At 42.3% G+C, this 563-nt stretch overlaps 1 non-coding gene across 1 annotated transcript; it reads left to right on the top strand.

Moving 5' to 3' along the window:
- The first annotated feature begins 378 nt into the window (after positions 1–378).
- On the top strand, positions 379–563 carry LOC124799700. The gene has a single exon (XR_007017064.1). It is a non-coding gene; the product is annotated as a U2 spliceosomal RNA (small nuclear RNA).

Here is a 563-nt window from a genome sequence, read left to right as displayed (position 1 = left end):
ACAGCTGCAGGCAAGTGCTGACTAGCTAGAATCTTTTTTTAAGTCCAATGCTAGGGCAAGACGGCTTCTGTTAGGCCACTCCTGCCACTGGCCACGACACACTGCGAGACAAGCAGGCGTGACTTGGGTCTAGGGTTCTAACTGCAGTTCCACCCCATACATAGACTCCCCAGTTTTAAAAAAATTTCACTTTAGTCTATCGGAAATGAGGATTTCGTTGCCCTTGCACCTCAAATTTATCATGCAACATATACATTCCTCCCTTTTATATAAGTTATTCTCGAAGACAGAAGAAATTGGACAATACATACGTTTTCAGGTCAGTAAAGCATCGCCACTTGTTATGAAAATCTTATAGAACAGTATGGCATAGGCTGTATTTCCTCTTAGTATTCTATATTCAGATAGAAGAATCTGTTCTTATCAGCTTAATATCTGTGATGTCCTGCATAGCAGGACTGGAATACTGAACTTATTTTTGGCTCAACACGGAGTGCTAAGAGCGTGCTCTGCCTCTGTCACAGCTCGCGTCCTCACTTTCAAACTCCCTAGAGGTAATAAAA

Source organism: Schistocerca piceifrons, chromosome 5 (genome assembly GCF_021461385.2).
Source record: "Schistocerca piceifrons isolate TAMUIC-IGC-003096 chromosome 5, iqSchPice1.1, whole genome shotgun sequence".
NCBI classification, from domain to species: domain Eukaryota; kingdom Metazoa; phylum Arthropoda; class Insecta; order Orthoptera; family Acrididae; genus Schistocerca; species Schistocerca piceifrons.
The sequence above is the reverse complement of the archived record's forward strand: the minus strand, read 5'-3'. Positions and strand labels throughout refer to the sequence as shown.